This window comes from Symphalangus syndactylus, chromosome 12 (genome assembly GCF_028878055.3).
Source record: "Symphalangus syndactylus isolate Jambi chromosome 12, NHGRI_mSymSyn1-v2.1_pri, whole genome shotgun sequence".
Lineage (NCBI taxonomy): Eukaryota > Metazoa > Chordata > Mammalia > Primates > Hylobatidae > Symphalangus > Symphalangus syndactylus.
This window is the reverse complement of record NC_072441.2, coordinates 81815463-81831535: the sequence shown is the minus strand read 5'-3', so window position 1 is coordinate 81831535 and position 16073 is coordinate 81815463. Positions and strand designations below refer to the sequence as shown.

Below are 16073 nucleotides of genomic sequence, written 5' to 3'. Positions count from 1 at the left end.
ATATGCAGCATTATTTCTGAGGGCTCTGTTCTGTTCCATTGGTCTATGTCTCTGTTGTGGTACCAGTACCATGCTGTTTTGGTTACTGTAGCCTTGTAGTATAGTTTGAAGGCAGGTAGTGTGATGCCTCCAGCTTTGTTCTTTTGCTTAAGATTGACTTGGTGATGTGGGCTCTTTTTTGGTTCCATATGAACTTTAAAGTAGTTTTTTCCAATTCTGTGAAGAAAGTCATTGGTAGCTTGATGGGGATGGCATTGAATCTATAAATTACCTTAGGCAGTATGGCCATTTTCACGATATTGTTTCTTCCAACCCATGAGCATGGAATGTTCTTCCATTTGTTTGTATCCTCTTTTATTTCATTGAGCAGTGGTTTGTAGTTCTCCTTGAAGAGGTCCTTCACATCCCTTGTAAGTTGGATTCCTAGGTATTTCATTCTCTTTGAAGCAATTGTGAATGGGAGTTCACTCATGATTTGGCTCTCTGTTTGTCTGTGATTGGTGTACAAGAATGCTTGTGATTTTTGTACATCGATTTTGTATCCTGAGACTTTGCTGAAGTTGCTTATCAGCTTAAGGAGATTTTGGGCTGAGACAATGGGGTTTTCTAGATATACAATCATGTCATCTGCAAAAAAGGACAATTTGACTTCCTCTTTTCCTCATTGAATACCTTTTCTTTCCTTCTCCTGCCTGATTGCCCTGGCCAAAACTTTCAACACTATGTTGAATAGGAGTGGTGAGAGAGGGCATCCCTGTCTTGTGCCAGTTTTCAGAGGGAATGCTTCCAGTTTTTGCCCATTCAGTATGATATTGGCTGTGGGTTTGTCATAGATAGCTCTTATTATTTTGAGATATGTCCCATCAATACCTAATTTATTGAGTTTTTAGCATGAAGGGTTGTTAAATTTTGTCAAAGGCCTTTTCTGCGTCTATTGAGATACTCATGTGGTTTTTGTCTTTGGTTCTGTTTATATGCTGGATTACATTTATTGATTTGTGTATGTTGAACCAGCCTTGCATCCCAGGTATGAAGCCCACTTGATCACGGTGGATAAGCTTTTTGATGTGCTGCTGGATTCGGTTTGCCAGTATTTTATTGAGGATTTTTGCATCAATGTTCATCAAGGATTTTGGTCTGAAATTCTCTTTTTTGGTTGTGTCTCTGCCAGGCTTTGGTATCAGGAGGATGCTGGCCTCATAAAATGTGTTAGGGAGGATTCCCTCTTTTTCTATCGATTGGAATAGTTTCAGAAGGAATGGTACCAGTTCCTCCTTGTACCTCTGGTAGAATTCGACTGTGAATCCATCAGGTCCTGGACTCTTTTTCGTTGGTAAGCTATTGATTATTGCCACAATTTCAGAGCCTGTTATTGGTCTATTCAGAGATTCAACTTCTTCCTGGTTTAGTCTTGGGAGGGTGTATTTGTCGAGGAATTTATCCATTTCTTCTAGATTTTCTAGTATATTTGCATAGAGGTGTTTGTAGTATTCTCTGGCGGTAGATTGTATTTCTGTGGGATAGGTGGTGATATCCCCTTTATCATTTTTTATTGCATCTATTTGATTCTTCTCTCTTTTCTTCTCTATTAATCTTGCTAGTGGTCTATCAATTTTGTTGATCTTTTCAAAAAACCAACTCCTGGATTTATTAACTTTTTGCAGGGTTTTTTGTGTCTCTATTTCCTTCAGTTCTGCTCTGATTTTAGTTATTTCTAGCCTTCTGCTAGCTGTTGAATGTGTTTGCTCTTGCTTTTCTAGTTCTTTTAATTGTGATGTTAGGGTGTCAATTTTGGATCTTTCCTGCTTTCTCTTGTGGGCATTTAGTGCTATAAATTTCCCTCTATACACTGTTTTGAATGTGTCCCGGAGATTCTGGTATGTTGTGTTTTTGTTCTTGTTGGTTTCAAAGAACATCTTTATTTCTGCCTTCATTTCGTTATGTACCCAGTAGTCATTCAATAGCAGGTTGTTCAGTTTCCATGTAGTTGAGCGGTTTTGAGTGAGGTTCTTAATCCTGAGTTCTAGTTTGATTGCACTGTGGTCTGAGAGACAGTTTGTTATAATTTCTGTTCTTTTACATTTGCTGAGGAGAGCTTTACTTCCAACTATGTGGTCAATTTTGGAATAGGTGTGGTGTGGTGCTGAAAAAAATGTATGTTCTGTTGATTTGGGGTGGAGAGTTCTGTAGATGTCTATTAGGTCCACTTTGTGTAGAGCTGAGTTCAATTCCTGGGTATCCTTGTCAACTTTCTCTCTCGTTGATCTGTCTAATGTTGACAGTGGGGTGTTAAAATATCCCATTATTATTGTGTGGGAGTCTAAGTCTCTTTGTAGGTCCCTCAGGACTCGCTTTATGAATCTGGGTGCTCCTGTGTTGGGTGCATATATATTTAGGATAGTTAGCTCTTCTTGTTGAATTGATCCCTTTATCATTGTATAATGGCCTTCTTTGTTGCTTCTGATCTTTGTTGGTTTAAAGTCTGTTTTATCAGAGACTAGGATTGCAACCCCTGCCTTTTTTTGTTTTCCATTTGCTTGGTAGATCTTCCTCCATCCCTTTATTTTGAGTCTATGTGTGTCTCTGCATGTGAGATGGGTTTCCTGAATACAGCACACCGGTGGGTCTTGACTCCTTATCCAATTTGCCAGTCTGTGTCTTTTAATTGGAGCATTTAGCCCATTTACCTTTAAAGTTAATATTGTTATGTATGAATTTGATCCTGGCATTATGATGTTAGCTGGTTATTTTGCTCATTAGTTGATGCAGTTTCTTCCTAGCCTTGACCGTCTTTACGTGTTGGCATGTTTTTGCAGTGGCTGGTACCAGTTGTCCCTTTCCATGTTTAGTGCTTCCTTCAGGAGCTCTTTTAGGGCAGGCCTGGTGGTGACAAAATCTCTCAGCATTTGCTTGTCTGTAAAGGATTTTATTTCTCTTTCACTTATGAAACTTAGTTTGGCTGGATATGAAATTCTGGGTTGAAATTTCTTTTCTTTAAGAATGTTGAATATTGGCCCCCACTCTCTTCTGGCTTGTAGAATTTCTGCTGAGAGATCAGCTGTTAGTCTGATGGGCTTCCCTTTGTGGGTAACCCGACCTTTCTCTCTGGCTGCCCTTAACACTTTTTCCTTCATTTCAACTTTGGTGAATCTGACAATTATGTGTCTTGTAGTTGTTCTTCTCGAGGAGTATCTTTGTGGCATTCTCTGTATTTCCTGAATCTGAATGTTGGCCTGCCTTGCTAGATTGGGGAAGTTCTCCTGGATAATATCTTGCGGAGGGTTTTCCAACTTGGTTCCATTCTCCCTGTCACTTTCAGGTACACCAATCAGATGTAGGTTTGGTCTTTCCACATAGTCCCATATTTCTTGGAGGCTTTGTTCATTTCTTTTTATTCTTTTTTCTCTAAATTTCCCTTCTCACTTCATTTCATTCATTTCATCTTCCATCACTGATACCCTTTCTTCCAGTTGATTGCAACAGCTACTGAGGCTTCTGCATTCTTCACGTAGTTCTCAAAACTTGGCTTTCAGCTCCATCAGCTCCTTCAAGCACTTCTCTGCATTGGTTATTTTAGTTATACAGTCGTCTAACTTTTTTTTCAAAGTTTTTAACTTCTTTGCCATTGGTTTGAATTTCCTCCTGTAGCTCAGAGTAGTTTGATCGTCTGAAGCCTTCTTCTCTCAACTTGTCAAAGTCATTCTCTGTCCAGCTTTGTTCCGTTGCTGGTGAGGAACTGCATTCCTTTGGAGGAGGAGAGGCACTCTGCTTTTTAGAGTTTCCAGTTTTTCTGCTCTGTTTTATCCCCATCTTTGTAGTTTTCTCTACTTTTGGTCTTTGACGATGGTGAGGTACAGATGGGTTTTTGGTGTGGGTGTCCTTTCTGTTAGTTAGTTTTCCTTCTAACAGACAGGACCCTCAGCTGCAGGTCTGTTGGAGTTTGCTAGAGGTCCACTCCAGACCCTATTCGGCTGGGTGACAGCAGCGGTGGCTGCAGAACAGCAGATTTTTGTGAACCGCAAATTCAGCTGTCTGATCATTCCTCTGGAAGTTTTGTCTCAGAGGAGTACCCGGCCGAGTGAGGTGTCAGTCTGTCCCTACTGGGGGGTGCCTCCCAGTTAGGCTGCTCGGGGGTCAGTGACCCACTTTAGGAGGCAGTCTGCCTGTTCTCAGATCTCCAGCTGCATGCTGGGAGAACCACTACTCTCTTCAAAGCTGTCCAACAGGGACATTTAAGTCTGCAGAGGTTCCTGCTGACTTTTTGTTTGTCTGTGCCCTGCCCCCAGAGGTGGAGCCTACAGAGGCAGGCAGGCCTCCTTGAGCTGTGGTGTGCTCCACTCAGTTCGAGCTTCCTGGCTGCTTTGTTTACCTAAGCAAACCTGGGCAATGGCGGGCGCCCCTCCCCCAGCCTCACTGCTGCCTTGCAGTTTGATCTCAGACTGCTATGCTAGCCATCAGCGAGACTCCGTGGGTGTAGGACCCTCCAAGCCAGGTGCGGGAGACAATCTCCTGGTGTGCCTTTTTCCAAGCCCGTTGGAAAAGCACAGTATTAGGGTGGGAGTGACCTGATTTTCCAGGTGCCATCTGTTACCCCTTTCTTTGACTAGGAAAGGGAACTCCCTGACCCCTTGTGCTTCCCGAGTGAGGCAATGCCTCGCCCTGCTTTGGCTCACGCACGGTGCGCTGCACCGACTGTCCTGCACCCACTGTTTGGCACTCCCTAGTGAGATGAACCCAGTACCTCAGATGGAAATGCAGAAATCACCCGTCTTCTGCGTCACACACCCATGGATGTAATTTTTAAGGAGAGTTAAAAGGCTGAAAAAAAAAATAGCATATAAGCCAGAAAGGAAGTCTCTAAATTTAAAGTGAATTATTTAGATTGTTCAGGTGGAGAGAAGAGATATTGATTAACTCTAGTCTAGCCTTTATTGCAAGCAAGTTAAAATTTCAAAGGTAACCACAAAAACTGAGTGCTTATGTGTGTGCGTTTGTGCGTGTGTGTCCAAACCTATAAAAGAGGGGAAAAACCACCTAAAAAAATTAAGTATGGCTCACCCCTGTAATCCCAGCACTTTGGGAGGCTGAGGTGGGTGGATCACTTGAGGTCAGAAGTTCGAGACCAGCCTGGCCAACATGGGGAAATCTTGCCTCTACTAAAAATACAAAAATTAGCTGGGTATGGTGGCGGGCACCTGTAATTTCAGCTACTCGTGGGCACTTGTAATTTCAGCTACTCGGGAGGCTGAGGCGGGAGAATCACTTGAACCCAGGAAGGAGAGGTTACAGTGAACTGAGATCATGCCACTGCACTCCAGCCTGGGCGACATAGTAAGACGGTCTAAAAAAAAAAGATAAAACAAAGTAGCTAATCAAGAATCTGCTGTAGTGCCAACATGCATGACCAAAGAGAAAGAGGAAAATAACACAGCAACCAGAGCAAGGGACCAGTTTACTGGCTCTTGGTGTCTGCTATGCTGGGGTCTGGGTGGAGAGCCCATGGGCTGGGCTGGGCTAGGCTGGGCTTGAGCTTGGTCATCTGTAACCCTCAGAACAAGGCTTCTAGCCATGGAACTAATAGTGCAACCCCTTAGCAACTGCAGCAACACTGGGGAGAAGCTCAAAAAAATTGATCTCCTCATCATGATTCCTGTCCTTCTTAAACAACTTTTCTAAGAAATCTGGGCTCTTTTTTTTTTTTCCTCTGAGTAGAAGATATCAAACAAAAGGAATGTTACAACCTGGGGCTGGACTAGGAAGATGAGAAGGGGATGACAGAGGCTAAGGGGAAATATGTAGGGGGTGAGGTGGGGGTTGCAGGAGGGTGGGGTTGGGAAGGCCGTAATGGATGGGATGGGCAGCCCTGACCCTGGCGTTTTAACTGGTGACTCTTGGCTCAAATGAGAGCATGCATAGGAGATCTCAAAATTCTTAGGCCGGGTGTGCCTGTGCCCCTTGAAATGCCCAATATTCATTCTACATGGGCCAGCACACTTTGGACCCCAGTCTCAAAACTACCTCCACTTGGCTGGGTGTGGTGGCTCATGCCTATAATCCCAGCACTTTGGGAAGCCGAGGTGGGTGGATCACCTGAGGTCAGGAGTTCAAGACCAGCCTGGCCAACATGGTGAAACCCCATCTCTACTAAAAATACAAAAATTAGCTAGGTGTGGTGGCACGTGCCTCTAATCCCAGCTACTCAGGAGGCTGAGGCAGGAGAATTGCTTGAGCCTGGGAGGCAGAGGTTGCAGTGAGCTGAGATTGCGCCCTTGCACTCCGGCCTGCGAGACAGAGTGAGACTCCATCTAAAAAAAAAAAGAAAGAAAGAAGGAAAGAAAAAAAAACTACCTCCACTCCTCTCCTCATCATTCCATCAAAATATACCAATTCTGAATCCCCTCCTTGTTGGAGCTCACTCTCTGTGATTCAATTTGTTGCATTATTTATGCCAGTAAGGTCAGTGGGTGCTAATGGTTTAATGGTGAAGTTAGTTGTTATAGTGAGTGGGAATCAAAAGCTCTCCAGGCTTTTAGGGCTGCCTCATTTCAGTTGGCATTATGATTCTGTGGTGTCACTACTGCTCCCAGGGGTACATGAAAAGAAGCTTCCAGAAGGAGCAGACGAACCCAAAGGGTTGAATCTAGAGGGGGAAATTTTTTTTGCAGACAGAAGAGAGATATGTTAAGCCAGGAGACCTTCTCCCTACCCACAAGTCACGTAGCCTGCTGACTATCTAATAACAATCGTTAACACCACTATCCCTCTTCCCATCTTACAAAACATCGCACATGCTTTACCTCATTTAAGTGTTCATAACAACCCCAGGAAATAAGTGACATTGTCCCCATTTTTACATCTAAGGTAACTAAGGCTCCCTAAGTTGGTGTTTACATATTTGTAACAAAGAAATAAGTAAACAGCAGGGGCTGTGCATACTTCAATTACCCCATCTACCCTCTTAGCAGAATCAGTGGCCATACACTCTGTCTTCCCTCTACTACCATGAAGTTTTTATGTTCCCAGCGGAGGTCTATCAGTTCTCTTTCACTACATCCCATCCCCCTTGCTTTTTTCAAACACCCACTACAGAAATTCTCCTCCTTTTCTTATGCACCATCATTTTTTCTGTTTTCTGGTCTTTTCATTCAATACGAATACACTGTTATTTGTCTGACCTTAAATAATTATTTTGACTTCACTCTCCTCTGTGATCTTCTCAATTTTCTGCTTCCATTTACAGCATTTAAAAAATTTTTATGGATGTGTAATATTGGTACATACTTATGGGGTACATGTGTGACATTTTGTTACATGTACAGAATGTATAATGATCAAGTCATGGTATTTAGGGCATCAATCACCTCAAGTATTTATCATTTCTATGTGGTGGGAAAATTTGAAATTTTCTCTTCTAGCTATTTTGAAATATACAATACACTCTCGTTAACTATAGTTGCCCTATTCTGCCATAAAACATTAGATCTTATTCCTTCTATATAGCTAGATGTTTCTATTCATTTAACCAATTTCCCTTCACCCCACCCACTTACCTTTCCCAGCCTCTAGTAACCATCATTCTCCCTACCTCCATGAGACCAACTTTTTTTTTTTTTTTTTTTTTTTTAGCTCCCACAGATGAGTGAGAGCGTGTGATATTTATCTTTCTGTGCCTGGCTTATCATCTCTGGGTTTGTTTACATCCTCTGTTGTCTTCTTTTATTTCCATTGCCTATTTTTATCTTCTCTCTTGGTGTACTTGGATTTTTTGAATGCTGAACGTTAAAAATGAAATTTTTTTATTTCAGGATATGGATGATTTTGTCTCCCTCCAGAGAATTTTCTTTAGCTTCTGGAAAGGAATTCAAGTAGCAGATCATATAAATCCAATCTGGGATAAAGTTGATTCAAAACTGAATTTTAGGATTTATATTTCTGATCCGTATACTTATTCCTAGGAGTAGCACTTTAGGGGTTCTAACTGAAATCCTGGAATGTTTAGAAGGGTACCTCTACCTTGGAAATCCTCTAAGCTTTGATTTTTATCTCCTAAAGGCTCTTACTAGCTATTTAGTTTTTTAACAAAGATTTTCTGATGGTCTGTACCTCTTGTCCCGTGCAACTTGTGAAAAAATGCATGCCTCAAAGGGAGAAAATTAGAGTGATCAACTCACCATTTGTTGCTTCTCTTTTATCTAAATTCTTGACTTTTCAAGTTCTGGCTGTGTTGGAAGTCCTCAACACTAATTTTAATCTCACCAGCCCTGAATGACTATTAAAGTCGCAAATAATCTTCTTTGTCTCTTAGAAGTTACTTTCTGTTTGGTTTTTAACTTCTTTGTTCAAACTACTTGAGAACTGATAAATTCCTCAGGAAGAGAGGCAGCTTTAATTTTGAGTGCATTGTCTGAGTCTTCTTTCTCTTGGATAACCAGAGCCTTCAAGTCCTGGTTACTTTGGTAGTTTTTGAGGCTTTGAAGCAGATAATTTTCTGATTTTTATCCACATTTTCTATGTTTTATTAGGATAATTAGTCTGCTACAAAAGTATTCCATAACCAGAAGCAGACATATTGGCAGTAATGCTGAGCTATAGGAACTCTTGGTACTGTTGGTAAGAAAACAATAGTCAAGCCAAGAGCACATAGAATCTGTGTCCCAGGTAGTCTACTTTTTGGTATATACATATATACTCCAAAAAAATTCACACAGATACATAAGGAAATATATATAATGATGTTCCTCATAGTATTGTTTGTGGTGGTAAGGAGTGGGAGGCAATATGAGGGCAGGGAAAGTATTCTTGGAGAAGTGGGTAGACAAATACTGTGGCAGCACATTATAAAGTAAATGTAGCTCAGATGTAATAATGCTAACTGTGCATAGAGCAATGTGGATATGAGTTGGAGTTCCACTCTAAATTTCTTTAAAGTTACATTGTTGCATTGCATGAAATAAAGGCTCTCATGCTCTTCTATGTAATTCCCAAAGAAGCTGATTGGCTCATATTAACTGCTTTAATCTACTTTGAAACATGGTAAAGAATAATAAAAGATAAAAAATGTTTAAATAGAAAAATAAACCAAGGAAACCAAAGACTCTACTAGAAATTGAGTTTTAATATGAAATTGAAAATAATGGTAAATAAATGATGCTCCTAGTGAGAAGCAGTAATTCTTTAATCCAATAATATTGAGGCCAAAGAAAGGAGAGCACTGAAGCTTATCTGGTGCTGGTCAGAACTCTTGTAAAATGCAAGTTACAAAAACAATAAGATATTATCTCACACTTAGTTAAAAAAATATGTATATATATATAAAATCTATGATGCATCAACCCATTTCCAGGGGAAGAATACCAAAGAAACTACCTCACAGATTTATAAGGGGACATGTATGAGTATGCTGTCATGGTGTGGTTGTAGTGACAGGGAACCAGAAACAATCTGGTTGTTTATCAAACACATGGTCTTTTATGATTTTCTGCTTCTTTTCACATTGTTCCCTTTGCCCTCTTTTCTTCCTGGAAAGTTGAGATCACTCTCCAGGAGCCTACTCAAAAACCACCGGCATGCGGGGGAACATAAGAGATTCCTGTAGAGAAGGCTGAATAAACGTCAGTCAGAAGAAAGCAAAGAGAGACAGGAGTGACGTCACAGTGAATTCAGCACCACGGACAGCTCACAGGACTCCAGCCCTGGCGACAGAGTGAGACTTCGTCTGAAAAAAAAAAAAGTTATTGGAATATTTTGATATCAGAATTTCTGGGGAACGTTTGGATTTCCAGAATCTCTTTCACATCAGCTGTAATGTGAGTGTGGGCATAGAGCTGTCAAGTATTCTTTCTCTTTAGTACCAATATAATGTCCAGAAGCTATTAATTATTCCAAATCAAGTAAATTCTTGCTCTAGTATGTGTTAGAACAAAGGTTGAATTCTGATCAATATGACACTAATACCTGTGCCTTTAGGCCTTGCTCTAAAATGTCCTCCCTCCAATGCAGAATGACACATTGCCCCCACCCTATTTCTTGACACTCTTTCGAAGGAATATTGGATGAAATCAAATCAATTTTCTTTTTTTTTTTTTATTTTTTTTTATTTTTTTTATTTATTTTATTTTATTTTATTTTTTTTATTTTTATTTTTTTTATTATACTTTAGGGTTTTAGGGTACATGTGCACAATGTGCAGGTTTGTTACATATGTATCTATGTGCCATGTTGATTTCCTGCACCCATTAATTTGTCATTTAGCATTAGGTGTATCTCCTAATGCTGTCCCTCCACCCTCCCCCCACCCCACAACAGTCCCCGGAGCGTGATGTTCCCCTTCCTGTGTCCGTGAGTTCTCATTGTTCAATTCCCACCTATGAGTGAGAACATGCGGTGTTTGGTTTTTTGTCCTTGCGATAGTTTACTGAGAATGATGTTTTCCAGTTTCATCCATGTCCCTACAAAGGACGCGAACTCATCATTTTTTATGGCTGCATAGTATTCCATGGTGTATATGTGCCACATTTTCTTAATCCAGTCTATCGTTGTTGGACATTTGGGTTGGTTCCAACTCTTTGCTATTGTGAATAGTGCCGCAATAAACATACGTGTGCATGTGTCTTTATAGCAGCATGATTTATAGTCCTTTGGGTATATACCCAGTAATGGGATGGCTGGGTCAAATGGTATTTCTAGTTCGAGATCCCTGAGGAATCGCCACACTGACTTCCACAATGGTTGAACTAGTTTACAGTCCCACCAACAGTGTAAAAGTGTTCCTATTTCTCCACATCCTCTCCAGCACCTGTTGTTTCCTGATTTTTTAATGATGGCCATTCTAACTGGTGTGAGATGGTATCTCACTGTGGTTTTGATTTGCATTTCTCTGATGGCCAGTGATGATGAGCATTTCTTCATGTGTTTTTTGGCTGCATAAATGTCTTCTTTTGAGAAGTGTCTGTTCATGTCCTCTGCCCACTTTTTGATGGGGTTGTTTGTTTTTTCTTGTAAATTTGTTTGAGTTCATTGTAGATTCTGGATATTAGCCCTTTGTCAGATGAGTAGGTTGCAAAAATTTTCTCCCATTGTGTAGGTTGCCTGTTCACTCTGATGATAGTTTCTTTTGCTGTGCAGAAGCTCTTTAGTTTAATGAGATCCCATTTGTCGATTTTGGCTTTTGTTGCCATTGCTTTTGGTGTTTTAGACATGAAGTCCTTGCCCACGCCTATGTCCTGAATGGTATTGCCTAGGTTTTCTTGTAGGATTTTAATGGTTTTAGGTCTAACATATAAGTCTTTAATCCATCTTGAATTAATTTTTGTATAAGGTGTAAGGAAGGGATCCAGTTGCAGCTTTCTACATATGGCTAGCCAGTTTTCCCAGCACCATTTATTAAATAGGGAATCCTTTCCCCATTTCTTGTTTTTGTCAGGTTTGTCAAAGATCAGATAGTTGTAGCTATGCGGCATCATTTCTGAGGGCTCTGTTCTGTTCCATTGATCTATGTCTCTGTTGTGGTACCAGTACCATGCTGTTTTGGTTACTGTAGCCTTGTAGTATAGTTTAAAGTCAGGTAGCGTGATGCCTCCAGCTTTGTTCTTTTGGCTTAGGATTGACTTGGCGATGCGGGCTCTTTTTTGGTTCCATATGAACTTTAAAGTAGTTTTTTCCAATTCTGTGAAGAAAGTCATTGGTAGCTTGATGGGGATGGCATTGAATCTATAAATTACCTTGGGCAGTATGGCCATTTTCACGATATTGATTCTTCCAACCCATGAGCATGGAATGTTCTTCCATTTGTTTGTATCCTCTTTTATTTCATTGAGCAGTGGTTTGTAGTTCTCCTTGAAGAGGTCCTTCACATCCCTTGTAAGTTGGATTCCTAGGTATTTGATTCTCTTTGAAGCAATTGTGAATGGGAGTTCACTCATGATTTGGCTCTCTGTTTGTCTGTTATTGGTGTACAAGAATGCTTGTGATTTTTGTACATTAATTTTGTATCCTGAGACTTTGCTGAAGTTGCTAATCAGCTTAAGGAGATTTTGGGCTGAGACAATGGGGTTTTCTAGATATACAATCATGTCATCTGCAAACAGGGACAATTTGACTTCCTCTTTTCCGAATTGAATACCCTTTATTTCCTTCTCCTGCCTGATTGCTCTGGCCAGAACTTCCAGCACTATGTTGAATAGTAGTGGTGAGAGAGGGCATCCCTGTCTTGTGCCAGTTTTCAGAGGGAATGCTTCCAGTTTTTGCCCATTCAGTATGATATTGGCTGTGGGTTTGTTGTAGATAGCTCTTATTATTTTGAGATACGTCCCATCAATACCTAATTTATTGAGAGTTTTTAGCATGAAGCATTGTTGAATTTTGTCAAAGGCCTTTTCTGCATCTATTGAGATAATCATGTGGTTTTTGTCTTTGGTTCTGTTTATATGCTGGATTACATTTATTGATTTGCGTATGTTGAACCAGCCTTGCATCCCAGGGATGAAGCCCACTTGATCATGGTGGATAAGCTTTTTGATGTGCTGCTGGATTCGGTTTGCCAGTATTTTATTGAGGATTTTTGCATCAATGTTCATCAAGGATATTGGTCTGAAATTCTCTTTTTTGGTTATGTCTCTGTCAGGTTTTGGTATCAGGACGATGTTGGCTTCGTAAAATGTGTTAGGGAGGATTCCCTCTTTTTCTATCCATTGGAATAGTTTCAGAAGGAATGGTACCAGTTCCTCCTTGTACCTCTGGTAGAATTCAGCTGTGAATCCATCAGGTCCTGGACTCTTTTTGGTTGGTAAGCTATTGATTATTGCCACAATTTCAGAACCTGTTATTGGTCTATTCAGAGATTCAACTTCTTCCTGGTTTAGTCTTGGGAGGGTGTATTTGTCGAGGAATTTATCCATTTCTTGCAGATTTTCTAGTTTATTTGCATAGAGGTGTTTGTAGTATTCTCTGATGGTAGATTGTATTTCTGTGGGATCGGTGGTGATATCCCCTTTTTCGTTTTTTATTGCATCTATTTGATTCTTCTCTCTTTTCTTCTTTATTAGTCTTGCTAGCGGTCCATCAATTTTGTTGATCTTTTCAAAAAACCAGCTCTTGGATTCATTAATTTTTTGAAGGGTTTTTTGTGTCTCTATTTCCTTCAGTTCTGCTCTGATTTTAGTTATTTCTAGCCTTCTGCTAGCTTTTGAATGTGTTTGCTCTTGCTTTTCTAGTTCTTTTAATTGTGATGTTAGGGTGTCAATTTTAGCTCTTTCCTGCTTTCTCTTGTGGGCATTTAGTGCTATAAATTTCCCTCTACACACTGCTTTGAACGTGTCCCAGAGATTCTGGTATGTTGTGTCTTTGTTCTCATTGGTTTCAAAGAACATCTTTATTTCTGCCTTCATTTCATTATGTACCCAATAGTCATTCAGGAGCAGGTTGTTCAGTTTCCATGTAGTTGAGCGGTTTTGACTGAGTTTCTTAATCCTGAGTTCTAGTTTGATTGCACTGTGGTCTGAGAGACAGTTTGTTATAATCTCTGTTCTTTTACATTTGCTGAGAAGAGCTTTACTTCCAACTATGTGGTCAATTTTGGAATAGGTGTGGTGTGGTGCTGAAAAAAATGTATATTCTGTTGATTTGGGGTTCAGAGTTCTGTAGATGTCTATTAGGTCCACTTTATGTAGAGCTGAGTTCAATTCCTGGATATCCTTGTTAACTTTCCATCTCGTTGATCTGTCTAATGCTGACAGTGGGGTGTTAAAATCTCCCATTATTATTGTGTGGGAGTTTAAGTCCCTTTGTAGGTCACTGAGGACTTGCTTTATGAATCTGGGTGCTCCTGTGTTGGGTGCATATATATTTAGGATAGTTAGCTCTTCTTGTTGAATTGATCCCTTTACCATTATGTAATGGCCTTCTTTGTCTCTTTTGATCTTTGTTGGTTTAAAGTCTATTTTATCAGAGACTAGGATTGCAACCCCTGCCTTTTTTTGTTTTCCAGTTGCTTGATAGATCTTCCTCCATCCCTTTATTTTGAGTCTATGTGTGTCTCTGCACGTGAGATGGGTTTCCTGAATACAGCACACTGATGGGTCCTGACTCCTTATCCAGTTTGCCAGTCTGTGTCTTTTGATTGGAGCATTTAGCCCATTTACATTTAACGTGAATATTGTTATGTGTGAATCTGATCCTGTCATTATGATGTTAGTTGGTTATTTTGCTCGTTAGTTGCTATAGTTTCTTCCTAGCCTCGATGGTCTTTACAATTTGGCATGTTTTTGCAGGGGCTGGTACCGGTTGTTCCTTTCCATGTTTAGTGCTTCCTTCAGGAGCTCTTTTAGGGCAGGCCTGGTGGTGACAAAATCTCTCAGCGTTTGCTTGTCTGTAAAGTATTTTATTTCTCCTTCACTTATGAAGCTTAGTTTGGCGGGATAGGAAATTCTGGGTTGAAAATTCTTTTCTTTAAGAATGTTGAATATCGGCCCCCACTCTCTTCTGGCTTGTAGAGTTTCTGCTGAGAGATCAGCTGTTAGTCTGATGGGCTTCCCTTTGTGGGTAACCCGACCTTTCTCTCTGGCTGCCCTTAACATTTTTTCCTTCATTTCCACTTTGGTGAATCTGACAATTATGTGTCTTGCAGTTGCCCTTCTCGAGGAGTATCTTTGTGGCGTTCTCTGTATTTCCTGAATCTGAATGCTGGCCTGCCTTGCTAGATTGGGGAAGTTCTCCTGGATAATATCTTGCAGAGTGTTTTCCAACTTGGTTCCATTCTCCCCATCATTTTCAGGTACACCAATCAGACGAAGGTTTGGTCTTTTCACATAGTCCCAAATTTCTTGGAGGCTTTGTTCATTTCTTTTTATTCTTTTTTCTCTAAACTTCCCTTCTCTCTTCATTTCATTCATTTCATCTTCTATCAGTGATACCCTTTCTTCCAGTTGATCGCATCTGCTACTGAGGCTTCTGCATTCTTCGCGTAGTTCTCGAAACTTGGCTTTCAGCTCCATCATCTCCTTTAAGCCCTTCTCTCCATTGGTTATTCTAGTTATCCATTCTTCTAATTTTTTTTCAAAGTTTTTAACTTCTTTGCTATTGTTTTGAATTTCCTCTCGTAGCTCAGAGTAGTTTGATCGTCTGAAGCCTTCTTCTCTCAACTCATCAAAGTCATCCTCCATCCAGCTTTGTTCCGTTGCTGGTGAGGAACTGCGCTCCTTTGGAGGAGGAGAGGTGCTCTGTTTTTTAGAGTTTCCAGTTTTTTTGGTCTGTTTTTTCCCCATCTTTGTGGTTTTGTCTACTTTTTGTCTTCGATGATGGTGATGTACAGATGGGTTTTTGGTGTGGATGTCCTTTCTGTTTGTTAATTTTCCTTCTACCAGACAAGACCCTCAGCTGCAGGTCTGTTGGAGTTTACTAGAGGTCCACTCCAGACCCTGTTTGGCTGGGTGTCAGCACCGGTGGCTGCAGAACAGCGGATTTTCGTGAGACCACAAATTCAGCTGTCTGATCGTTCCTCTGAAAGTTTTGTCTCAGAGGAGTACCCGGTTGAATGAGGTGTCAGTCTGTCCCACTGGGGGGGTGCCTCCCAGTTAGGCTGCTCAGGGGTGAGGGACCCACTTTAGGAGGCAGTCTGTCCGTTCTCAGATCTCCAGCTGCGTGCTGGGAGAACCACTACTCTCTTCAAAGCTGTCAGTCAGACAGGGACATTTAAGGCTGTGGAGGTTCTCGCTGAGTTTTTGGTTGTCTGTGCCCTGCCCCCAGAGGTGGAGCCTACAGAGGCAGGCAGGCCTCCTTGAGCTGTGGTGGGCTCCACCCAGTTCGAGCTTCCTGGCTGCTTTGTTTACCTAAGCAAGCCTGGGCAATGGCGGGCGCCCCTCCCCCAGCCTGGTTGCCGCCTTGCAGCGTGATCTCAGACTGCTGTGCTAGCAATCAGCAAGACTCTGTGGGCATAGGACCCTCCGAGCCAGGTGCGGGACACAATCTCCTAGTGTGCCGTTTTCCAGGCCCGTTGGAAAAGCGCAGTATTAGGACGGGACTGACCCGATATTCCAGGTGCCGTCTGTTTTCCCTTTCTTTGACTAGGAAAGGGAACT

At 41.2% G+C, this 16073-nt stretch overlaps 1 protein-coding gene across 1 annotated transcript in view; it reads left to right on the top strand.

Annotated features, from left to right (window-relative positions):
* Positions 1–9703: 9703 nt before the first annotated feature.
* LOC134734732 (protein S100-A15A) overlaps positions 9704–16073 on the top strand; it is a 40743-nt gene continuing 34373 nt past the window's right edge. The window contains exon 1 of the mRNA XM_063628117.1: positions 9704–9806. The gene's annotated coding sequence lies outside the window, so the exon portion shown is untranslated. The remainder of the gene's footprint in view (positions 9807–16073) is intronic.